This window comes from Artibeus jamaicensis, unplaced genomic scaffold, assembly GCF_021234435.1.
Source record: "Artibeus jamaicensis isolate MK-2021 breed Jamaican fruit bat unplaced genomic scaffold, CSHL_Jam_final contig_332, whole genome shotgun sequence".
NCBI lineage: Eukaryota > Metazoa > Chordata > Mammalia > Chiroptera > Phyllostomidae > Artibeus > Artibeus jamaicensis.
This window is the reverse complement of record NW_026521788.1, coordinates 36,155,080-36,182,113: the sequence shown is the minus strand read 5'-3', so window position 1 is coordinate 36,182,113 and position 27,034 is coordinate 36,155,080.

Sequence of the window (27,034 nt, the reverse complement as noted above, 5' to 3'; positions counted from 1 at the left end):
GGCACATGCCTGGGTTGCAGGCCAGTTCCCAGCAGGGGACTCATGAGAGGCAACCATACATTAATGTTTCTCTCCTTCTCTCTTTCCCTTCCTCTCTAAAGATAAATAAATAAAATCTTTAAAAAAAGATTGATACAATTGACTACATTAATACTAAAATTTCTATATGACTAAAGTAACTATAAATTTAAAAAATAAACTGCACACATATTTTGGCAATGTTTATAGAAAATAATAGGTTGGTGTCCAAAACAAAGTACTCTTAAAAGACAGTGAAAAAATACAAACTACAAATATAAAAAGTTCAAAGGTAGAAACATAAGAATTTTTATACTGACAATAAAATGTGTTTCTAAATACAAATTACATCATGGTTTTTGGCTATAAGAGTAAAAATGTTAGAAAATGTAGTATGATACATGACATTAATGAGGGTTTAGAATAGTGGGTCCTCTCACACACTTGGAGTATAGGCAATTGGTAACAACTTTTAAAAAGATTTTCTGAATGATATATCAAAGTGCAAAGGCAATCACAAAAGTATATTAAAATTTATATGTAATAACTATTTATTTATTATAGTAGCTCAAATTAGAAAGCAATCTAAGTCTTGTCAATACAAAAGTAATTTATTTAATTATCTTATACCTTTAAAATGGAGTATCATAATTATTAAGATATATATGGACCTATATCTACTAGTTAGAAAAACCTCAAAATACATTGTTAAATTTTCAGAAAGGCATTTTACAGAACACTTCATATGGAATAATCCCATGTACATAAATAAATTAATCTCTCCCTGAAATATGTAGCTAAAAGGACATAACCAGTCTAGTGATAGTACTTAATATCTGATGAGGAGGAACTGTTGTATGAAAAAATAACATTTTATGAAATTCTTCTAGAGGTATTTTCATAAACCTGGGTGACTACAGTCTTCACAGTTACATTAGGTTAGGATTAGAGAGCACGATACATCAATCATTCAGGGTGAACTTATTTCTTTGACAATCACAGGAAAGACATATGTCTTTCATAAAGTTGTAGGGTGTTAGAGGACACATATTTCTTATCATACTCCTCTCCTTATTTACCCCGTCCCTCAAAGATGTCTAATCTGATCAGAAACATTGGTGAGAATTCACCATCCATTGAATATGTAACCAGAGGATGAGAAGTTTAGAAGTTAGTCACAAGGGGAAGACTGGATATTCCTGTATGTTACACCCCCAGTATTTTGCAATTAAGTCATTACCAGACACCTCTAAATAAATCCTATACATATCCTTGACTAGCTTCCTTTGTTATTTTCTTTAAATAGTAGTATCAGAAAGAGGCATTTTACTCAAAATTGAGATAACCAATACAATAAACTCAAATAAAATTAATTTTAAAAAATCATAAAAACTATAACATCAGAATTTAAGAGTAAAAATAGATTTTATGGGTAATCTTTAAAAATTTTTTCTTAAAAAAATCAGCCAATATGTACAAAACTCTGGCAAGCAGTCAAGGCAACACATACATGTACATGCACATGCATATGAATGTATACACAGACACACACATGCAAATCAAAGGAATGATAGTAGAAAAACATCTTAAAAGCTATTATGTAAATATGCACTTATGTATCTAGATAAAATAAATATGTAAAAATTTAAATAACAAATTTGACTTGGAAATTTTTACATAGCTTAAATACACTTTTAATTCATCTAACCACCTGAAAATATAGTCGAATATGTACTCCAAAGAGCATTCAACCCACATGGTTTTATGACAAAGTTTTGATGATGGGACTTGATGAAACAAGTCTTTTTTGTGTCATTAAAATTGTTTGAGAGCTTTGAAAAGAAAAAAATTCAAATTTGTAACAAAAAAGGTGTAAAAATATGTAGAAATAGATGAATAGGTCACTGGAAAAGAACAAGACAGCCTGTGTATGTATGGCAATATATGCAGAAGGTGGCCATACAAATCAGTAAGAAACAAATAGATTACTCAATAAATGGTACTGAGACAATTCACTATTCATTTGGTAGAAAAATATACATACCTCACATGATACACAAAAACAATTCTAAATAGGTAATGTATTGTAACTTTCCCTTATGAATGTTATTAAGTACACTATAAAACATATCGGAAGATTTCAGATATCCTACAAAGCAATATTTTCAATAATATGTCCCCTAAAGCAAGGATATAAAAGAAAAAATAAACAGACGGGACTACATTAAATTAAAAAGCTTCTGCATGGCTAAAGAAAACATCAACAAAATAAAAAGAACCACCCAAATGAGAAAACATTTGCCAATGATAACTCAGACAAAGGTTTGATCTCCAAAATATCTTAAGAACTCACATGACTCCTCTCTGGGAAGACAAACAATCCAATTAAAAAATGGGCGAAGGACCTGAACAGATACTTCAAAGAGGTCATACTGAGAGCCCAGAGACACATGAAAAAATGTTCAACCTCACTAACTATTATAGAGATACAACTTAAAACCACAATGAGGTATCACTTCACTACAGTCAGAATGGCCATCATAAACAAATCAACAAACAATTGTTGGATAAGTTGTGGGGAAAAGAGAACCCTAGTGCACTGTTGGTGGGAATGCAGACTGGTACAGCCACTGTGGAAAACAGTATGAAATTTCCTTAGAAAACTTAAAATGGAACTGCCTTTTGAGCCATCAATACGATTGCTGGGATAATATCCTAAGAACCCTGAAACACCAATTCAGAAGAACCTATGCACCCCAATGTTCACAGCAGTACAATTATGATAGCCAACTGCTGGAAAGAGCCTAAGTGCCCATCAGTAAATGAGTGGATAAATAAAACTGTGGTGCATTTACAGAATGGAATACTATGCAGAAGAAAGAAAGAAGGAGCTTGTACCTTTTTCAACAGCATGGATGGAACTGGAGAGCATTATGCTAAGTGAGATAAGTTAGGCAGTGAAAGACAAATACCATATGATTTCATCTAGTGGAACCTAGTCAACAAAACAAGCAAGCAAAATATAACCAGGGACCTGGAAATAAAGAACAAACTGAGAGGGACCAGAGGAGATGAGGGGGTGGGTAATAGGAGAAAGAAGGGGAGCATGTACAAAGGACTCATGGACAAGGACAATGGGGAGGGGATTGTCTTTGGGAGCAGGGGGCTCAATGGGGCAGGGGAGAGCAATGGGGGAAATGGGGAAAACTCTGAACAATAATAAACAAACATAACATAAGATACTTTCATATTCTTATGTAAAATAGGATCTCACCTAATTAATTAAAAATAAAATCTAGAGGCTACAAAGTAAATGATTGACATTTTATTGTATACAGATTTTTAATAAAGTTTTTCTTTTTTAAACCACTGAAAAGTTAGTAAACAGGGCCAACATCCAAGGAAGACTGGAAAATGTAGTCCTCTGAAAAGCAGCAGAGGACATAAGAGGAATGTGTTTGATAACAAATAGACAAAAAGACTGGTGCAAAGCAAACTTTAGACAGAAGAAAAGAGTTCATTAAATGAATAGGTCATTTCACACAAAAGGCAAAACTTACTATCATTCCACAAGAGGGAAAAGGTAAGCAGGCCATTCAGTCTATACCAATGCTATAAGCTATGGAAATAGATGAGACTGCAAAACAATGACCTGTGGTATAGTGGTGAGGATCATTCATTATTTTTTAAATTATATTTTATTGATTATACAATAGTATAATCAACAGTTGAAATTATCCTAGCATTTTCATCCCTTTGCCTTTTATAGCACTCCATTTCCAGGCTTCTCTCTATGTTGGGCACCTATTTGTTGGTACTGCTGGTACTTGTTTTTCCTGAGAGTAGCCTCTCCCTCTTCAAACCCCACCAACACAGATTCAGTTGGAGCAGTGTGGTCTTGGCCAATGTGGCCCTGGTCCAGTGGTGGGAGTCTGACCCAGGTGGGACCAATCATAATTTTGTGTATTGGAGAGAGCACAGGCACTAAGTTCCACTATTGAGAGGCACTATTGTCCCTCTCTAAGCTCCAACACTGGGGTAGCAGCTGGAAAATTATCAGTTGCATACAAGGAGGAACTGAGGTGTTTTGCATTAGGGCAAGAGCTGGGGGCGAGTAGCTTTCTCCCAGACACAATGGCAGGCAGACACCATTTTCCCTTTTTCTGAATCCTCCCTTTACAGAGTCACAGAGCTGGCAGGTGGGTGTCATGTGTAAGATTCTGTCAACATGACTAGCCCTGTTAGCCCTATCCTGGTGATTCAAAGAGACTTCATCTCACCTAACCGAAGGGCCCACCCAAGCTGTTAACAGCAGCTTTTCCATTTGAATGGCTTATCTAGGCTCATGCTTTACATCTTCCTAAATCCTCTCAAATAAGCAATAGCAGGCTTCAATAAGCCACCAGATCCCAGGACTAGGAGTAACCAGCCTAGATTCACAGCTTGGTTTCTTTCACCTGGGAATCTCCAAACCTAGCACAAGCAGCAGCCATCTCGGATTGCTTTAAAGCTCATGAACAGTGGCCCTTGCAGAACACAGGTGGTGGTTGAATTTGGCCTGCACCACCCAGGACATCCCAGGGTCCATGTACCCAGTAAACAGCTACAGACCATATTGGAGGACTACCACCCTGCCACTACACACTCGATCCTCCAAGGAAAGTGGAGGTAGGTGGTCAGCCAGTTCTAAAAGCTGACTAGCCTGGGAATATCCCCCCCCATTGACCTGCCAACATCAATCAAAGCTCAACTACAAGCAAAGGGTATACTCAGCCCACACAAATGGTGCACCTCCAGTATCCAGCTTGTCATAGGAAAGGCTGTGCCAAATTTTTTGACCCTACAGGACACCTATTACATTAAGCCATGCTACTGAGACATGGAGTCATAGCATCTCTACTTAATAAATAGAAACAAATACAGAGAGGCTGCCAAAATAAGAAGACAAAGAAACATGGCCCAGTAAACAACAGGTCAAAACTCCTGAAAAAGAACTAAATAAAATTCAGATAAGAAGTCTATCACACACAGGGGGATGCTGGGAAGATGGCAACGGAGTAAGACGGAGCTGATGATAGCTCTTGTACTCATGGGTGAAAATCCTGGCAGATCTATAGAGAAACAGCACAATAAACCATCGGTTACCCAGCATTTATGAAATTAAAAGACCAGAGATTGTGACCGATGCTGAAACACCACACGGTGGCAGAGTCAGCTACTGGAGCTGGGTCTCACGCGGCCCCTGTGCTGCCGCCAGAGCAACAGGCCTGGGAGCTGGGGAGTCAGGTATGGGAGCTGGACACTCCAAGCCCCTGTGACGGTCCTGGGAGACAGAGGAGTCAGGAACCAGAGCTGGGACATTCTCGGCCCCTGTGCCGATGCCATAGCTACCGGCCTGGGCAACAGAAGGCTCAGTTGCAGGAGCTGGGACACCAAAGGCCCCTGTGACGCCGCCATAGAGACAGGCCTGGGCCCTGAGGAGCCAGCTACGGGATCCTGGACGTTCTCAGCCCCTGTGCCACTGCCATAGCGACGGGACTGGATGCTGGGGAATCAGGTACGGGAGTTGGGACAATCTAAGCCTCTGTGCCACTGCCATAGAGACAGGACTAGATGCTGGGGAGTCAGGTACGCAAGCCTGGACACTCCAAACCCCTGTGACGGCCCTGGGCGGCAGAGGAGCCAGATACGGGAGCCAGGACATTCCCAGCCCCTGTGCCGCTGCTGTAGTAACAGGCCTGGGTGCTTGAGGGGGCGGCTACTAGAGCCGGGACATTCAGCAGTGGTAGGCGACCAACACAGGGACAAGCGCGAGGACCAGCATGAGTGTAGGTGGAGACGAAGAACATCAAGAAACTTCAAGGAGTCTACACCACTGAACTTCACAAGGATCATACCACAGAAGTTCACACCATAAAACCAGGGTTTCATAACAGATCAATTTTAGAAGCAGAGACTAACAAGAAGAGTCTCAAACAATGGCAAGACAAAGAAACAATCCCCAAATGAAAGAAAAAGCAGAAACTTCAGAGATGAGATACAGGTTGATCAACTATCAGATAGTGAATTCAAAGCGCTGGTTATTATGAAGTTCAAAGAGCTCACAGTGAACTACCAGAAATTACAGGGAAACTACAATGATCTCTCTGCAAACTACAGCAACATGAAAAAGGAAATGGAAACTATCAGCAAGAGACAAGAGGAAATGAAGAATACAATTTCCGAATTGAAGAACACAGTAGAAAGTTTCAAAAGTAGGATAGATGAAGCGGAGGATAGGATTAGTGAGTTGGGGGAAGAGGTAGAAAGCATCTCACAGAAAGAGCAAGAAAATGAAAAGAGGCTCAGAAAGAATGAAGAGGGATTAAGAGAAATGCAAGACAGTATGAAACGTAATAATATCCAAATAATAGAAATACCAGAAGGAGAAGAAGAAGAACAAGGGATAGAAAACTTATTTGAGAGAATAAATGAGAGAAAATTTCCCTAAATTGATGAGAGAAAAAGTCACACAAATCCAGGAATCACAGAGAGTCCCAATCAAGAGGAACCCAAAGAGGCCCACTTCAAGACACATCATCATCAAAATGGCAAAATTCCAAGACAAACAGAGAATCTTAAAGGCAGCAAGGGAGAAAAAAGAAATAACATACAAGGGAGCCCCACTAAGGTGGGGCTTCTCAATGGAAACACTTCAAGCAAGAAGAGAATGGCAAGAAATATTCCAAGTAATGAGAACCAGAGGCCTACAACCAAGGCTACTTTACCCAGCAAGGCTCTCAATCAAGATAGATGGCCAAATAAAGAGCTTCCAAGACAAAAGAAGCCTAAAAGAATACGCCTCCACCAAACCAGCTCTACAAGAAATACTAAAAGGACTGCTTTAAGGGAAGGAAGGATAAGAGGGAGACAGAGAGGAACACAGGTACAAAAATGGCAATGAATAAGTACCTATCAATAATAACCTTAAACGTAAATGGATTAAATTCTCCAATCAAAAGACACAGAATAGCTGAATGGATAAGAAAGCATGACCCACACATATGCTGCCTACAAGAGACCCACCTAAGGACAAAAGACCATCACAGACTGAAAATAAAAGGCTGAAAACAAGTTTTTCAAGCAAACAGACAAGAAAAAAAAGCTGCGGTGGCAATTCTCATATCAGACAAAATAAACTTCAAAAAAAAAAGACCATAAAGAGAGACCCAGAAGGTCACTTCATAATACTCAAGGGAAGAATCCACCAAGAAGACATTACCATTGTAAACATATATGCACCAAACATAGGGACACCCAAATATATCAAGAAAATTTTAGAGGACTTCAAGAAAGATATTGACAGCAACACAATTATAGTAGGGGATTTTAACACACCACTATCAAAAATGCACAGATCTTCCAAACAAATCATCAACAAAGATATTGTGGAATTAAACAACACCCTAAATGAAATGGACTTAACTGATATATATATAGAGCCCTTCATCCCAAAGAAGCTAAATACACATTCTTTTCAAATGCACATGGAACATTTTCAAAGATAGACCACATGCTAGGACACAAAACAAGCCTCAACAAATTCAAGAAAATTGAAATCATACCAAGCATCTTCTCTGACCACAAGGGACTGAAATTGGAAACCAACCCCAAAGAAAAAAACCCAAAGCACCCAAAATCATGGAGACTGAATGGTATGCTATTAAACAACAAATGGGTCAAGAATGAAATTAGGGAAAAATCAAAACGTTTCTGGAAACAAATGAAAATGACCTCACAACAACCCAAAACTTATGGGACACAGCGAAGGCAGTCCTGAGAGGGAAGTTTATAGCAATACAGGCCTACTTAAAGAAGATAGAAACATTTTGAACAAACAATCTAATCCTATGCCTGCAAGAACTGAAGGAACAACAACAAAGACAGCCCAGAGCAAGCAGAAGGAAGGAAATAACCAAGATTAGAGCAGAATTAAATGACATAGAAACTAAAAGCACAATTTTAAGGATCAATGAATCCAGGAGTTGGTTCTTTGAGAAGATAAACAAAATAGACAAGCCTTTAAGTAGGCTCATCAAGAAAAGAAGAGAGAGGACACAAATAAGCACAATCAGAAATGAAAGAGGAGAGATTACAACTGATACCACAGAAATAGAATGGATTGTAAGAAATTACTATGAAGAACTGTATGCCAAGAAATTTGAAAACGTAGGGGAAATGGACACATTTCTAGAAAAATACATTCTTCCAAAACTCAGTAAAAAAGAAGCAGAAAATCTAAATACACCAATAACAGCAAAAGAAATTGAAGCAGTATTCAAAAAACTCCCATCACACAAAAGCCCTGGACCAGATGGTTTCACTGGAGAATTCTACAAAGCATTTAAGGAAGAGCTAACCCCTATTCTCCACAGACTATTCCAAAAAATCCAGAAGGATGGAAAACTCCCAAATTCTTTTTATGAAGCCAGCATCATCTTGATTCAAAAACCAGATAGAGACATAACAAAGAAAGAAAACTTCAGGCCAATATCGCTGATGAACATAGATGCTAAAATCCTCAACGAAATATTGGCAAATCACATCCAACAATATATCCAAAAGATCATACACCATGACCAAGTGGGCTTCATCCCAGGGATGCAAGGATGGTTCAATACTTGCAAATTAGTAAATGTAATACATCACATAAACAAAAGCAAAGACAAAAATCACATGATCATATCAATAGATGCGGAAAAAGCTTTTGATAAGGTACAACACCCATTTATGATAAAAACACTCAGCGAAGTGGGAATAGAGGGAGCATTCCTCAATATAATAAAGGCCATATATGAGACACCTACAGCCAATATCATACTCAATGGGAAAGAACTAAAAGCTTTTCCACTAAGATCAGGAACAAGACAAGGATGTCCACTTTCACCACTTCTATTCAATATAGTATTGGAAGTATTAGCCACAGAGATCAGGCAAGAAAAGGAAATAAAAGGCATACAAATAGGAAAGGAGGAAGCAAAACTGTCACTGTTTGCAGATGACATGATAGTGTACATGGAAAATCCTATAGACTCTACCCAAAAACTGCTCAAACTAATTAATGAATTTGGCAAAACAGCGGGTTACAAAGTCAATATCCAGAAATCAAAGGCATTTTTGTATACCAACAGTGAATCAGCAGAAGCAGGAATCAAGGAAAAAATCCCATTTGATATAGCAAAAAGAAAAATAAAATATCTGGGAATAAACCTACCTAAGGAGGTAAAAAACCTATATGCAGAAAACTACATAGCCCTGAAGAAAGAAATCAAGGAAGACACAAACAAATGGAAACATATACCTTGTTCATGGATTGGAAGAATTAACATCATCAAAATGTCCATACTACCCAAAGCAATATACAGATTCAATGCAATACCTATTAACATATCAATGGCATATTTCACAGACATAGAACAGACACTTTGAAAATTTATATGGAACCATAAACGAGCCCGAATAGCAGCTGCTCTTTTGAGAAAGGAGAGCAAAGTAGGGGGGATCACAATACCTGATATCAAACTGTATTACAAGGCCACTGTAATCAAAACAGCCTGGTACTGGCATTAAAACAGGCACATAGACCAATGGAACAGAACAGAGAGCCCAGAAATCAACCCAACTCTCTACAGTCAATTAATATTTGACAAAGGGGGCAGTAACATAAAATGGAGTAAAGATAGCGTCTCCAACATATGGTGTTGGGAGAACTGGACAGCTACGTGCAAAAAAATGAAACTTGAGCACCAACTTACACCATACACCAAAATGAATTCAAGGTGGATAAAAGACCTAAATGTAAGCCGTGACACCATTAAAGTCCTAGAGGATAACATCGGCAAGAAAATCTCAGATATTTCACGCAGAAACTTTTTTACTGATATGTTCCCTAGAGCAAGGAATGTAAAGGAAAGAATAAACAAATGGGATCTCATCAAAATAAAAAGCTTCTGCGTGGCTAAAGAAAACAGTATTAAATTAGCAAGACAACCAACTGTATGGGAAAACATATTTGCCAATGATACCTCAGACAAAGGTTTAATCTCCAAAATATACAAAGAACTTACACGACTCCACTCTAAGAAGACACCCAAGCCAATTTAAAAAATGGGAAAAGGATTTGAACAAACACTTCTCCAAGGAGGACATACCGAACATTCAGAGACACATGAAGAGATGCTCAATATTGTTAGCTATCAGAGAGATGCAAATTAAAACCACAATGAGATACCACTTTACACCAGTCAGGATGGCTATCATAAACAAAGCAACAAACAACAAATGTTGGAGCGCTTGTGGGGAAAAGGGGTCCTTAGTCCACTGTTGGTGGGACTGCAGACTGGTACAACCATTATGTAAAACAGTATGGAATTTTCTCAGAAAATAAAAATTGACCTGCCTTTTGACCCAGCAATTTCACTGCTGGGATTATAGCCTAAGAATTCTAAAACATCAATATCAAAGAACCTATGCACCACATTGTTCATAGCAGCACAATTTACAATAGCCAAGAGTTGGAAGCCACCTAGGTGCCCATCAGTAAATGAATGGATCCAAAAATTGTGGTACATATACACAATGGAATTCTATGCTGCAGAAAGAAAGAAGGAGTTTCTACCTTTTGCAACAACATGGATGGAACTGGAAAGCATTATGCTGAGTGAAATAGGCCAGATGCTGAAAGACAAATACCATATGATCTCACCTTTAACAGGAAGCTAAACAACAGAACAAACAAGCAAGCAGAAAAAAAACAAAGACACTGAAATAGAGAACAAGGGGACAGTGACCAGAGGGGAGAAGGAAGGGAAGTTAAGGGGAAAAAGGGGGAGGGATTTGGAGGAACAAATAGGAAGGACACAGGGATGAGAACTAAGTGGGGCGGAAATGGGAGGGAGGTGGGGAGCAAGGGGTGGGGGAGGCTGGGATGGGAAAAATAGACAAAAAACTGTAGTTGAAAAATAACTAAATAAAATTAATTAATAAAAAAAGAACATCTGTGATAGTGTCAACAATAAAAATAAAGTGAAAAATAATAAATGGAAATATGTTAAAATGCATTCATGATATATTTTAACAAACTAAAATCAATTAAAAATATTCATGGACATGGAAAAAAAAGAAATCTATCACACACAGGGTTCAAAACACTGGGTATAAAGATCCTCAAGGAACTTAGTGAGTACATCAACATCATAAAAAAATTAAATCAGAAATAAAGGATACACTGATTGAAATAAATAACAATTTACAAGAATCAGTATTGAAGTGAATGAAGCCAAGTATCAAATTCATGATTTGGAATATAAGTAAGGAAAAAACAATCAATCAGAACAAGAAGAAAAAGAATAAAAGATAAAAGAAGCACCTGGGACAACTTCAAGTCATCCAACATTCTCATCAGAGGAGTGCCAGAAGGAGAAGAAAGGAGCAAGAAATTAGAAATCTATCTGAAAAAATGATGACAGCATGCTCTTTTCCTTCTTTTGAGGCCAGTGTCTAGTTAAATTTAGGTCCCAGATGAAGTGCCTCATTCTCAGGGACACTTCTGATACCTCCTAAATTGCTCTATGGTCCCCTAAACTTTTCATCATATCTCTTATCAAAAATTTATTCAAATGATTAGTTATGGAATGATAACTTAATTGCAGTTGTCCCTACTAACATGAATTTTTTAAACTGAGAGAGAGTATATCTTTTTGGTTTATTGTGATAGTGTTAGCATGTTGCTCAGTATCACTGGGTGAATAAGTAAGAAAGCTTGTATGAGAAGACAAACCCACTGCACCTTGAAGCTGGTGCTCAGGCTTGGGGGCTGGACAGGTTTAAAATGGAAACAGATTTGGTATTTAATTATTTTATGGCTGTGAACAAGAAACTCAACATCTCTATGCCTCTGTGTTTTATGAAGGATAATATACTACCCTCATAAAAGGCTATTATAAGATATAAATTAGATTTTGTTGTGTTCACAAACACCTACCTATTATAGTGTTTGGCACATAGTAAATGCACAATAAAATTTTTCAATTTCTTAATGATTATGATTGTTAATAGTGAAGTGGAATAGAAATCGGTAAATGTCAATGGCACATGCCTTGCACTTATCTACAAAACCAAGACAATTGGTATAATTGCAATGTCAGCATCAAAAAAATTATTTCTCAAAGATAATCAAGAGCATAATTGATCCTGCCCTGGCTAATATGGCTCAGTTTTTTGGAGCATCATCCCATAAACTAAAAGTTTGCAGGTTGGACTTCCAGTCAGGGCCCATGCCTGGGTAGTGGGTTTGGTTCCAGGTTGGCTTGAATGTGGGAAGCAGCTGGTCAATATTTCTCTCTTGCATTGATATTTTTCTCCCTCTTTGTGTCTTGTTCTTCCCCTATCTTTAAAAAAATTAATAAGTATGCCTTTAGGTGAGGATTTAAAAAAGAACATAACTGATCCTGCTTCTAGTCAAAATGGCAAAGTTGATAAATGTGGTACTCATATCCTTCCACAACCACATCAGTATTATAATTTAACTACAGAACAGCCATAATTCAGAACCACTTGAAATCTAGCTGAACAGAAGTCCTATAATTAAGGATGTAATGAAGGACCCATGTGGAGACCAACATAAGGAGTGGAGACCAATAGAAGGAGTGGAGACACAGAAAAGGCTGATTCTACACCCACACTAGACAGTTGAAAATCAGGAGGGATATCTTAGTGTGGAGGTCCTTCCTGGGGAACAAAGGGTCCTAGCTCTACACCAGTACTCTTAGCCCCGGCTCCCAGCGATAGAAGAAGTTCCCAAAACATCTGCTCTGAATTAGTGGGGATGTTGGCTGAGTGAGATGGAAGGCAGCTAGAGCCACCAGTGGTTCTTTTAAAAGGCCCTTGCCCACACTCACCTGGATTCACTTGCTCTGACCTATAGCACTGGGGCAGTACCTCAGAAGGTACCATGGACTTACAGGGAAGAACTGATTGTCTGGCATCAGAGCAAAGGTCAGAGAGACAACTTTCTCCAAGACAGAAGTACTGGCAGAAGCCATTGTTCTCTTGTTGAGCTTTCTCCCAACAGAGCCATCAGATGGGCAGCATATCTGTGTTATCATCAACCTTGCTAACACTGTGAGCCCTGCCATGATGATACACAAATTTTGGGTCACCCAGGTTTCTTCCAGTGGATTTTCCAAACCAATGGCCTATCTTGGTTCATTCTGCAGACTTTCCTAAATTTTCTCAAAGTTTCATAAATCCCAAAGAAGTAGTATTTGGACTTAGCATGCTCTGTGTTTCTTGCTAAGTAGTCTCAGGCCTGGCAATAGTGGCAGTCAGCCTTGGTTCTCAGATCAGCCTCTTGCCAGCACCTCCAAGCCACGCAAAGTAGAAGTCATCTTCAGATTGCTCTGTAGGTCATGCTGAGTGGCCCAGGTCAGGGCATAGGCAGTGGCTAACCTTGGCTTGCATATCCCAGGAGGCCCCAGAGTTAGTGCCCCCAATAGGCAGCTTATGACGAGATCAAAGTACCACTCAAATGCCTCCATAAACAAGTGACACAATCAAGGAATGGACCCATGAATGGACACCAGAGACCCACTGAAGAGAGTCCTGCTCTTGGGGTTGGCTCCTGAATAGCAGATCCTCCACTGTAGTCAGGGTCAGTCTGCAACCAACAGGCATGGGGTAAATCCCTCCCACTGACATGCCAGAAGCAATCAAGGCTCTACTACAAAGGAGGATATACACAGCTCATAGAGGGGTCACACCTGGAGCACCCAGCTTAGGTGATGTGGGAGGCTGTATCATTGGGCCCACAGGACATCTACTACATTAGATCATGCTACCAAGACTGGGAGACATAGCAGATTTACTTAATAAACCAAAACAAACACAGATAGGCAGCCAAAATAGGGAGACAAGCAAGCATGCTTCAAATAAAAGAATAGGAGACATTTTGAGAAAAGAGTTAGATGAAATGGAGGCAAGCAATCTACCAGATACAGAGTTCAAAACAATGGTTAGAAGGATGCTCGAATTTAGGGGAGGAATAGATGAAATCAGTGAGAACATAAATAAATGCCTAGTAAGCACAAAAACAGACAAAGAAACCATGAAAAAGAACCAGTCAGACATGAAGAATATACTATCTGAAATGAAGTATATACACTAAGAAATAAAAATGAGGTTACATGAAGCAGAGGTTTGAGTCAGTGAAGGAGTTCATTACCACAAAACCAGTATTACAAAAAATGACAAAGTGTTTTCTCTAAGAAGAATAAAGGGAAAAAGACAGAAAGAGGAGCTTCTGTAAGAAAACCAGACTCATATATGAAGGTCTGTCCAGAAAAAGTCCAGACATTGTTAATATAACAAGAATAGTTTGCACGACACCAATGTAATCTGGCAGCCAAGGAGGATGGACTGGAATTCACATGCAAGAACAATGACAAAATCATTGTATTAGTGAGTGGAAATAGTAGACACCATGGAGTGAATATGTGTACTGTGTGGCTGTTGCATTCAAAATGACTAAGAGAGTAGAGCAATGAATCTGCATTAAACATTGCCTTAAGCTTGAACATTCCTCCACAGAAAGTACTCATATAATTCAGAAGGCTTTTGGGGATGATGCAGTGAGTGCAGTGCAAATAAAACGTGGCACAAATGCTTCAAAGATGGCTGAGAATCTCTTTAAAGTGATCCATGTTCTGGAAAGCCTGCAACAAACAGAACACCTGCGATGAGTATGTACAGGCTGCAAGCAACAAAGATTGGCAACTAACGGTGTGAGAACTACAAGCAGAAGTTAATCTGTAGATTCCCAAAACTACTGTGTTCAAGCTTTTGACACAGAATCTTAGCATGAAATATGCTGCAGCAAAATTTGTTCCATGACTTCTGCTACCATAGCAGAAGGAACATTGTGCTCTAGTTGCTGATGACATGATTCAAACAGCTACCAATGAATTGGATTTTTCTCCAGAAGGTCATAACTGGAGATGAATGGTGGGCCTACAGCTATGATTTGGAAATGAAGGCCCAGTCATCCCAATGGAAGTTGCCTGGTTCTCCACACCCAAAGAAGGTAAGACAAAGTAGCAGCAAGATCAAGACCATGTTAACTGTGTTTTTTTATTGGGAAGGTGTTTTCCTTAATGATTACACCCCTCCAGACCAAACAATTAATAAGGAGTACCACCTCAAAATTCTTCATTGGTTGAGAGATGCAATACAATGAAAATGGCCACAGCTGAGGGCAACTAGTGATTGACACCTTCATCACAACAATGTGCCCACTCATGCATCACATCTCATGCAACATTTTGGTAAAACATCAAATCACCCAGGTGACTCAGCCCCTATACAGCCCAGATTTGGTGCCTTGTGACTTCTGATTTTTCCCAAAACTAAAACCACATTTGAAAGGGAAGAAATTTTAGACCATTAATGAGATTCAGGAAAATATGATGGTGCAGCTGATGGTGACTGGGAAAACTGCATGAGACCCCAAGATGCCTACTTTAAGGGGACTGAGGCATCACTTTTCTATATACATGTTTCTTGTATCTTGTATCTTCTTCAATAAATGTCTCTATTTTTCATATTACATGGATGCGTAATTTCTGAACAGATCTTGTGTATAATGTCTACAAGAGACTTATCTCAGAATGAAAGACAGAAACAGAAAGCAAAGGAATAAAAAATTATGCTCATGCAAATGGAAATGGAAAGAAAACCTGGGGTAGCAATAATTATATAAGACAAAATGGAATTTAAGGGAGTAATCAACAAAGATCTATATTAAAAAATATTTATGCACCCAACATAGAAGCACTTGAATATATAAATCAAATACTGATAGACGGAAAGAAAAAAGATGGACAGCATAGTAGGTGATTTAACACCCCCATTCACATCAATTGACCTACCAAACAAGAAAATAGTGGCCTCAAATAATACACCAGAGCAGATGGATTACATTAATAACTTCAGAACATTTCATCCCAAAGCAGCAGAATGTATATTTTTCAAGTGCATCTGGAACATTTCCTAGGATAGACCACATGTTAGGACACAAACCAAATCTCAATACATTTAAGAACATTGAAATCATGTTAAGCATCTTCTCTGACCATAATTATCTGAAACTAAAAATAAGTCACAAGAAAAAATCCTGAAAGCACACAAACACATAGAGGCTAAATAACATGTCACTAAACAATGAATAGGTTAACAATGAGATCCAAGAAAGAAATTTAAAAACACCTTGAAACAAGCAAAAATGTGGACACAACAACCAAAAATCTATAGCATGCAGCGAAGGCAGTCATAAGAGTAAATTCATAACATTACCAGACTACTTCAAGAATCAAGAAAAATCTCAAATAAACAATCTAAACTTACTCTTGGGGACTAGAGAAAGAAAAATGAAAAGTGCCCAAAGTGAGTGGAAAGTAGGAAATAATAAAGATCAGAGCAGAAATAACTGAAATAGAGTCTTAAGAATACAAAAGATAAATGAAACCAATACCTGGTTCTTTGAAAAGATAAATAAGACTGAGAAATTTGTAACCATATTCATCAAGAAAAAAAGGGAGAGGACCCAGATAAATAAAATAAGATATAAAAGAGAAGTAACAACTGACATCCCCAAATCACAAAGATTACAAGAAAATATTATAAACTATATGTCAATAATTTGGACAATCTGGAAGAAATGGATAAGTTCTTAGAAACACAAAATCTTCTGAAACTAGTACAAGAAGAAACATAAAATCTGAATAGATGGATTACAACTAATGAAACTGAACTGGTAATCAAAAAAACCTCTAACAACATAAGCTGTGAAATGATAGCTTCATAGCTGAATTTTACCAAACATTCAAAGAAGAACTAATAACGATCCTTCTCTAACTATTTCAAAAAATTCAGGAGGAGGGAATACTCCCAAACTCATTTTATGAGACCAACATTATTTTATTTCCAAACACCAGGTAAACACACTACAAAGAAAGAAAATTATAGGCCAATATCCCTGATGAATGTAGATGCTAAAATTTTCAATGAAGTGTTAGCAAACCAGATCCAGCAACACATTAAAAAAAATTGTACACCCTGGTCAAGTGGGATTTTTTCCAGGAATGCGATGTCAGTACAATATCAAAAAATCAATAAACATGATGCACCATGGAAACAAAATGAAGGATAAAAATCACATGATCATATAAATAAATGAAGAAAAGCATTTGATAGAATCCAGAACCAATTTATAATAAAAACTCTCAGCAAAATTGGAATAGGAGGAACATATCTCAACAAAATAAAGGGCAACAATGACAAACCCACAGCTAACATAATCAATGGGGAAAAACTAAAATAATTTCCCTTAATATCAGGGACAAAACAGGGATATCCATCTTCACAACTCATTCAACATATTACTGAAAGTCCTACCCATTGCAAACATACAAGAAGAAAAAAAATAAAAGGCATCTGAATTGGAAAAGAAGTAAAACTGTCATTCTTTGCAGATGACATAATAATGTATATGGAGAACCCTAAAGATTCCACCAAGAAACTAATAAAACTGAGAAATAAATTCAGTAAAGTAGAAGAATACAAAAATAAATATCCAGAAACTAGTTGTATTTTTACACAGAAGTAATGAACTATCAGAAAGAGAAACTATGAAAACAATCCCATTTATAATTGCATTAAAAAAATAAAATACCTGGGAGTACATTTAACCAAGGAGGTAAAAGACCTATACTCAGAAAATTATAAGAGAATGAAGAAAGAAATTGAAGAAGATACAAGTAAGTAGAAGCATATGCAATGCTCATGGATAGTAAGAATTAACATTGCTAAAATGTCTGTAATACCCAAATCAATCTACTGATTCAACACAATTCGTCTCTAAATACTAATGGCTTATTTCACAGCATTAGAATAAATAATCCAAAAATTTATATGGCACCACAAAAAACACAAAATAAAACAGAATAACCACAGCAATACTGAGAAAAAAGAACAAAGAATAACGAACATGATATTAACCTACACTATGAAGCCATAGTAACTAAAAGAGTATGGTACTACAATAAAAACAGACATACAGGTCAATGCAGAAAAGAGAGCCCAGAAGTTAACCCACACCTATATGGTCAATTAACATGTGACAAAAGAAGAAAAAGCATATAATGGGGTAAAGACATTCTATTCAACAAGTGGTATTGGAAAAATTGGAGAAGTGCATGCAGAAAAGAAGGAGGAAGAAGAGAAAAAACCACCTTCTTACAACATATTGAAGAATAAACTAAAAACAGAATAAGGACTTAAATGTAAGAATTGGTACCATAAAAATCTTAGAAGAAAACATAGGCAGCAAAACCTCAGGCATTTTTCATAGCTCCTCTGCCAATGGAAACAAAAGTAAAAGTGGGACTACATAAAACTAAAATGTTTTTTTTTTTTGCACAGCAAAGGAAATTATCAACATAATAAAGAGAATCCACTGAATAAAATATACTTGCCAATGATATCTCTGATAGAGGGTTAATATCTAAAACTTGTAAAAAACTTATACAACTCAACACCAAAAATAATCCAATTAGAAATGGCAAGAGATAAGAGGACAGTCACCTACAAAGGAGTTCCCATCAGACTGTCAGCTGATTTCTCAAAAGAGACCTTACAGGCAAGAAGGGGCTGGAAAGAAGTATTCCAAGTCATGAAATCCAAAGACCTACATCCAAGATTGCTCAATCCAGCAAAGCTTTTATTTAGAATGGAAGGACAGATAAAGTGCTTCTCAGATAAGATCAAATTCAAGGAGTTCATCATCACCAAGCCCTTATTATATGAAATGTTAAAGGGACTTACATAAGAAAAAGAAGATAAAAAAGATGGACAGTGAAAGGACAGCAAACTCACAGTTATTAAGAACCACACCTAAAATAAAAGCAAACTAAGAGGACAGCTAGGTCAGGAGCAGAACCATAGAAATGATGATCACATGGAGGGTTAGCAACAGGGGAGTGGGAGAAGGAGAAGGGGGGAGAAGGTACAGAAAATAAGTAGTGTAGATGATAGGTAGAAAATAGATAGGGGGGAGGGCAAGAATAGTATGGGAAATATGGAATCTAAAGAACTTGAGACACGTGGTCATAAACTAAAGGGGGGATGGTGGGGGAGGGGTGTGCAGGGTGGAGGGGAATGAAGGGGGAATAGAACAACTGTAATGGCATAATTAATAAAATATATTAAAAATAAAATAAATAAATAAATAAAATAAAAATGGTCAAAAGACATGAAGAGACACTTCTATAAGGAGGACATACAGATGACTAATAGACATATGAAAAGATGCTCAATGTCACTAATTATCAGAGAAATCCATTTGAAACTACAAATAAGGTAACATCGTATACCAGTTAGAATGGCCATTACCAATAAGTCAACAAACAAGTGTTGGCCAGCATGTGGAGAAAATGGAACTCTGGCGCACTGTTGGTGGGAATGCAAATTGGTATAACCACTGTAAAAAATAATATGAAGCTTCTCAAAAATTAAAAATGGAACTGCCTTTTGACCCAGTGATCTCACTTCTGGGAATTTATTTGAAGGAATCAGAAACACTGATCTGAAAAATAGCTATGTACCTTTAAGTCTATTGCAGAACTACTTACAATAGCCACAATTTGGAAGCCAAAGTGCCCATCAGTAGACGAGTTTATAAAAAAGCTATGGTACATTTATGTAATGGAATACTACACAGTGGTATGAAAGAAGGAAATCTTACCTTTTGCAACAGCTTGAATGGACCGAGAGAGCATTATGGTGAGACAATCTAGTCAGAGAAATAAAAATACCAGATGATTTCACTTACACATAGAGTATAATGGACAACAACAACAACAAAGTAAAAATAGACTCATTGATACAAAGAATAGACTGACAGACGTCAGAGAGGGAGAGTGTTGTGGGGCTGGGTGCAAAAGATGAAGGGATTAATAAAAAATCCTCATAGACACAGACAAGAGTATGGTGATTACTAGAGGGAAAGAGGAGTGATGGGGGTAAAAGAGGATAAAGTGGAGATAGTGATGAAAGGAGACTTGACTTTGGGTGATGAACACACAATACAATATAAAGATATAGTATAAAATTATACACTTAAAACCTATATAATTTTATTAACCAATGTTACTCCCAATAAATTCAATAAAATTTTCTTTAGAAAGACATACAGTGGCTGAACTGATAACAAAACATGCCCCTTACAAATGCTGTGTGCGGGATACTCATTTCAATTTGAAAGACATACGCATAGACTAAAAGTAAAAGGATAGGAAAAGAAAAATTGGGGTAGCAATACTTAAACCAGACAAAATAGACTTTAAATCAAAGGAAATAATAAGAAACGAAGAGGACACAGCAACTCTAGTTTTATATATTTATACTAGAGAACATCTATTATGAACATCTATTTACTTACAACTCAGTTTCTTCAACATATCTATTTCAGATGCAGTGTGTCCTTTATAATTGCAAAACACAATTATTTAATGTTTTCATAACATTTCATTTCTGACTACTTGTTTTGAAAGTTATATTGTACCAGAGGATGTCCAGTCCTTTTAGAGTATAATTTCTGAGAATTTTGTAAGAAAAACAGCAAGTTCAACATTACGTGTTAATTGAATCAACTATTGTTACTAAATGAATTACTCTTATAGTAAAGTAGCATATCCAGGGGAAGACCATGACTGCAGAGACAAGATAGGGTTCACTCAGACAGAGATAGCATAAGAAAAAGACCTTCTTGGCTATCTTTCTCTCTTTAGTAAGTACATATACACAATATGCATATGAATGGAAATTTCATATTGAGGTTAGTCTCAAGATTTAGAACCACCTAACAAAGGATTAAAATTTTGCTTTGCCATAGAGTTGATGATGCAAGGTAGATGCCCAGCCAAAAATGATAGTTGCCAATTTTTTTATCCCTTGGTTCCAGGTCACACCAAAGATAAATGAGCAGAAGTGCTACTTGTTACTTTGGGGTAGAAACATTTAAGACATGGGTATGCTGCCTTCATCCTCTATTTTCTGATCTGGCATGTGTTTTAGAGGAATCTGAGGCCTGAGAAGATGGTAAAATCAAAATTTGGGAGAAGTGTGGACTCCATAACCATTGTCTGCAGAAAAGTCACTTGTTGACTAGGAATGTCCACATTGTACTGTTTCACAGGTAAGAAGTATATTCCTTAAGGCACTGAGACTTTGTATTTATCACAGAATTCAACATTATTTCAATTAATATATTTTAAAAAGAAAGAAACATACATTTTTCAGAAGGTTTCTGAGATCTTGAAGTCAACACCAAGAAGTGGAAACATCTGCATGGGGTAAATGAGAATCGAAACCCTGTGAGTGGCAGCCCTGTGAATAATATACAACAGCATCCAACAAAGGCACATTTGTTCTACTTATGGAAGTGATTTGTCTTGCTTTTTCACTTTGATGTAGTTTGGAATTTTAATAACTATTCCTAAAATATTACTAATTTCTAAGTTGAAATACTTCCCAGTTTTTTGCCTTTTGCATTTTCTGGTAATTTATCTGAAGTATCAGTTTGTTGACTTTGTGCTCTTGTGAGCAACACTGGGCACTACAGAGTCACTACATGCAAGCTCATTCTGTTTCTACCAGTGTATGGGAAGTACGATATGTGCAACAGTCAACTGAGTGACAGGCCATAAAGCCATACCTTTAATAACCTAAAATGTGAGAAGCAAATGAATTGACCAATCATGCTTCAGGCAGACAAAATACCTAACTTTCTGGAAGGGCAAAAACTTGGAGATCCAGATTCTAGTCAAATCACAGGATATTTTTGGTTCCAAGCTCAAAATTACGGTAATTTTTATTTTATCATATTTTTAATATATTTTATTGATGATGCTATTACAGTTGTCCCATTTTTTCCCTTTATTCCTCTCCGCCCTGCACACCCCCTCTCATCTGCATTTTCCCCTCTTTAGTTTATGTCCATGGGTCATACAAATGAATTCTTTGACTTCTACATTTCTTATACTGTTCTTAACCTCCCCCTGTCTATTTTGTACCTACCATTTTTGTTACTTATTCCCTGTATTTTCCCCCACTGTTTTCCCCTCTTCTCCCCTACTGATAACCCTCCGTGCACTCTCCAATTCTGTGATTCTGCTCCTCTTCTAGTTGTTTATTTAGTTTTTATTTTATTTTATTTATTTATTTTATTTTTTAGGTTTGGTTGTTGATAGTTGTAAGTGTGTTGTCATTTTACTGTTAATATTTTTTACCTTGTTCGTTTTCTTAGATAAGTCCATTTAACATTTCATGTAATAAAGGCTTAGTATTGGTGAACTCCTTTAACTTGACCTTATCCAGGAAGCACTTTATCTGCCCTTCCATTGTAAGTGATAGCTTTGCTGAATAGAGTAATCTTGAATGCCCTTGTCTTTCATGACTTTGAATACTACTTTCCAGCCCCTTTTGCCTGCAAGGTTTCTTATGAGAAATCAACTGATAGTCTTATGGGAACTCCTTCGTAGGTAACTGTCTCCTTTTCTCTTGCTTCTTTTAAGATTCTCTTCTTATATTTAATCTTGGGAAATGTAATTATGATGTGTCTTGCTGTGCTTCCTTGGGTCCAAATTTTGGGGGACTCTCTAAGCTACCTGGATTTCCTGGAAGTCTATTTCCTTTGCCAGATTGGGGAAGTTCTCCTTCTTCATGTTTTCAAATAAGTTTCCAATATCTTTCTCTTCCTTTTCTCCTTCTGGCACCCCTATGATTAAAATGTTAGACATTTAAAGTTGCCCCGGAGGTTCCTAAGCCTCTCCTCACTTTTTTTAATTCTTATTATTTCATTCTGTTCTGGTTGAATGCTTATTTCTTCCTTCTGCTCCAAATTGTTGATTTGATTCCTGGTTTCCTTCCCTTCATTGTTGGTTCCCTTTACATTTTCCTTTATTTCACTTTTCATAGCCTTCACTTTTTCCTCTGTTTTGCAACCAATGCTCAGCCAATTCTGTGAGCATCCTGATTACCAATGTTTTGAAATGTACATCTGATAGGTTGGCTATCTCTTCATTGGTTAGTGGTATTTTTTTCTGGAGCTTTGATATGTTCTTTCATTTGGGACTTTTTTTTTTAAATGGGCACCCCAGTTACATAGTAAGGGGAAAAGCCTTAGGTATTCAAGTGTGAGGCAATTTATATTGTTGTGCATGTGGTTCTGTATGTGGGGAGTGGTACCAGAGGGAACAATGCCACTGCCAGCTTTCAGTCACTTCCACCACTATTTATAAACAAATTGGACCCTTCTGGTGCTGATTCCTGGGTGGGTGATTTTTTGTATGCTCTAGAACCCTGTGAGTTTCTCCAATGAACTGTGAGGCTGGGAGTTTCTTCTGCTGCCTCAATCCCCGCTGTTTTTTTTTTTTTTTTTCAGTCAGAGGTTTTGAGGCTTTTTTTTCCCTGTGCTGGAACTCTCGGTTGTGTGCCCTGTCTCACTCCCCAGTTTTTCCTTCTGGTTTATCCACACACAAATGTGGGATCACCTGGTCCACCATCCACTGCCTCGCCCACCCCAGTCCTCCAGCCACTGCTGTCTTGCCAAGAGTCCTCTCCACCTGGCTTCCTGTCTCCACCCCTCCTACTGCTCTGGATGAATGCTTCCTCTTTAACTCCTTGGTTGTTAGACTTTCATGCAGTTTGATTTTCTGTCAGTTCTGGTTGTTTTTTGTTTTTAAATGTGTTGTCCTTTTTTTGGTTGTGTGAGGAGACACAGTGTGGCTACCTACGCTTCCATCTTGGCTAGAAGTTTGCCTGAAATTGGGATAAATTTTAAAGAAGAATTCAAGTTGATTAAGCTTATGGTGGTCATCAGAAAATAATAATTATTAATTATTATTATTATTACATTATCTAGAGAATCTGAGTAGATTTGGAGCTGGCTTGAATATTGTACTTTAAACCAATTTCCCATGTGCTGATAATGTGTACTAACACTTAAGACCTAGTGTATTAAGCTGTCAATTGTAATATATAAGCATCCATGAAAAGGTAATATCAATGCTGATACAAAAATAAAAATGGAAGTATTTTGTTCTAATGTTAATCAGAAAATGAAAACATACAACATTTTAAATGGGAAAAACACATATTATCTGACAGAAGATACCTATATTACAGGCCCTATCCTTGTACCATAGAAACTTCAGCCATATGGAGACAGCACACTTTACTGTAGGCTCTTAATTCAGTGAATAAATATCTATGAGGGAGATGCTACCTTTCAGAAGTACTACTGGGGTCCATGATTGCATGAGCATAGGAAAATAGTATATTCGCAGAAGACAAAAGGTGGAATGCTATGGGGCTGTCCATCCTTTGTGGACACATTTCAATTACCTAAAGCCAAGTTAGTTTCATGGACTCTCTACTTAACAATCCCAGTGCTGGCAGAACAATAAAGTCATTAAAGGTATAGGTTTGGATCTTCAGGTGTAAAACAGAAGCATTCATATCTATAGACGGTTGGTCTGAAGGATAAGGTGGGGTAATAATTACCTTGTTGTATACATTATGCTGAGTACTTTATTCACAATTTAAGATGTTACCTTCCAAATGGTAAGTATTCAAATATATATAGATATATAGATACATATATATACACACACACATATATATATATATACATATATATATAATACATGTTTATACATTTTGATATATGACAGGTCCTCAAATAACATTATTCAACATTGTTTTATTAACTTTGATGAGAAAAAAAATCAATTGCCAGCTTGGGTCACCATCTGTGTGGAGCATGTGTGTTTTTCGCATGTCTGTGTGGGTTTTCTCAGAGGCTCTGGTTTCCTCCTACACCCCAAAATGTGCATGTGAGATAGGTTAATTGGTATGTCTGCATTCATTCCCCAGTCTAAGTGAGTGTGAGTGTAGGTGGCCCTGCGATGCAAGGGCATCCTCTCCAGGGTGATCCTGTCCTGGCACCCTGAGCTGCCAGGAGAAGCTCTGGCTGCCCATGACCCTGACCTGGAATCAGCAGGTTGGAAAGGAAGCTCTTGCTTATTTTTGTTAACTTTTCTTTAATGTGTGTATAGCTCACATTTATTTCAATGTTTAATATTATAAGTGTTTGGAGTCTTTATTTAGAAGTTTGGTGATGTTTTTGTGGCCAGAACTATGCCATAGAACTTAATTCTTGTTTATAGCACTTAGTCTATGGTGAAATTAGTTTCATTATATTATGTTTTATTTAGTGTCACAGTTTCAAAAAACCTGTTGATGACGTTAAATGAGGACTTACTCTATTTGGGATGTTAGACCAACTCTTCCATGGAGGAATTAAATAATTTGATAAAAGTTCTTTCTTAGTCTTAGAAATTCATTGGTATGCAATGTCCTGTCCATTCTCCTTGCCAACACCCTGAAGGCAGTGTACTGTCAAAGGACATATGAAATAGGTAATAAAAGCAGGTTTCAAATGTACACAGTATGACTTGAACTCTTATCCTTTCTTTTTACTGCTCCATTAGACTCCCAAGCTATCATTGCCTTTGAATGTGAGATTTCACTTCTAACACTCATAGGCAATGTCAAGATTACTGAGTTATATGGGTTAGTGGCTTTCTGATTTTCAAATTCAGAAATCACTGCCTCTGTTAAAGGGGAATCCTCCACACCCAATGATTCTTGACAATATTTACTCCTTGGAAGTCAATATTTTGTGAGCAGTTTCAGTGGACTATTTCTAATTTCTTTCTGCCTACTACAAATTTCTGTGACCCTCTCTTCCCAGCCCTATTTCTCTTTGGAAATTGCAGGCCACAGCAATGATGTAATCCCAAAGTTGCTATCCCTGGTACTGATGGAGTGCACTGATAGCACTCATTTCACCCTCCTGCACTCCGTCATGACCAGTGTTCATTTACAAGCATATCTACATATTTCAATAACCCTGCTGAGCCTTGAAGAAGCTCCTCTGTGTGACAAAATATTCAGAAACAGTGATTTTTCTGATGGTCAAGCTTAGGGTGAGTGCTACTTGGAGGAACACTGCCTAATTTTCTGTGAACTGTGGTGTTGAGGAGACACAAGCACAGCTGAGGGTTGCTCACCAGGACCAGTTAAGGACAGCACCAAAGAAATGATCTAAAATGTGGAATGGAATCAATAATCACTCTTCAAAATAAAGCCTTTTCAAACATGGCAAATGTCACTGCCTCTTAGCAACACTACTTGGGGTTATTCTTTTAAAAATGGCACCACCACAGGTTTGGAATAAAAAGCCCTGATATGTTACTTTGAAATGGCAAAATGACACAAAAGTGAGCCCAGGGAATTCAGACCGAGATGTAAATTAAATGCACATAATTACGTGGGGTTCTTTGATCCATCTTCTCTCAAGGTTGTGCTGCTGAGTCAGCCTGGGTTAGGGCGAGTATAGCTGGGGTGGAGGGCGGGAGAAACAGAGGGGTCTCGGCAGAACCAAAATGTTCTGGCTCAATCTCACATCCCAGTTTCAGATGAACAGCCAAAATAGGAGCTTATTTCTAATTTTTGACTGATTTGGCCTTGCATACTACAACTCAGTTTTTCAAGCAGAAACCACACTGTTTTCTTTGATTCCTCACTCTCTCTCCCTCCTGAGCACCTTGAAACATGTTATTCTCATTCTGATTATTCCACTTCTTCCCTTCCCTTGGGAATTTGGTAACAAATTAAACCTCTTGAGTTACTATGGTGGCTTAAAATCTGGTTCCCTGATGCTGGATTCTCTGTTTCCATGTACTCATCATGTTTACATCATAATAATTGTTCTAAGACTTAGATATGATTATATTATACATCCCATTTCAACACCTCTGAAGGTGTTGGGGGGATGATCTCTAAAAACAGAGTTCAAACA